The following is a 537-nucleotide window of genomic DNA, read 5'->3' on the forward strand; positions in this document are numbered from 1 at the left end:
ACCGCATAAACACATTTCATTACACCAAATACACAAAATAATGTTCTTTTTAGCAGCATCATATGACCCCTTTAAGGCCCTTGGGGTCAATATGACCCCAAACATCGAAAGAGTAATTGTGAAAAATATATATTATTTTATATATATATATATTATATATATATAAATATAAAATTTATATTATATATATACATTTTTAATCATACAAATAATATATATTTTTTGTTGTTTACTTCTCATCTATACATTAATGCTGTGTTTTGGGAGATATGAAGTACTTTTGTACTGTATATAAACCATACTATCAGTCAAATTAATCATTATTTATTCTTTATTTTTTGACTAATGAATCACACCATTGCATACGGAACAATTACACTAAATAGAAGAGACTAAAATGCTAACTGTTTGCTTAATACAGCATATTTTTATTCCAAACGAGTATTTTAAATACTTCCTTCTGTGAATTGATTATTACAGAATTAGGGCTGCACGATAAATCGCATGCGATATTTAACGCACATCTTGTCAGAAAGC

The 537-nt window shown here is 26.8% G+C and overlaps 1 pseudogene; it reads left to right on the forward strand.

The window, feature by feature from the left end:
- The window catches only part of LOC107654594 (unconventional myosin-Ih-like), a 12,954-nt pseudogene that overhangs the window by 1,581 nt on the left and 10,836 nt on the right, over positions 1 to 537 (forward strand).

Source organism: Sinocyclocheilus anshuiensis, unplaced genomic scaffold (assembly GCF_001515605.1).
Source record: "Sinocyclocheilus anshuiensis isolate Anshui unplaced genomic scaffold, SAMN03320099.WGS_v1.1 scaffold799, whole genome shotgun sequence".
In the NCBI taxonomy this organism is placed as follows: domain Eukaryota; kingdom Metazoa; phylum Chordata; class Actinopteri; order Cypriniformes; family Cyprinidae; genus Sinocyclocheilus; species Sinocyclocheilus anshuiensis.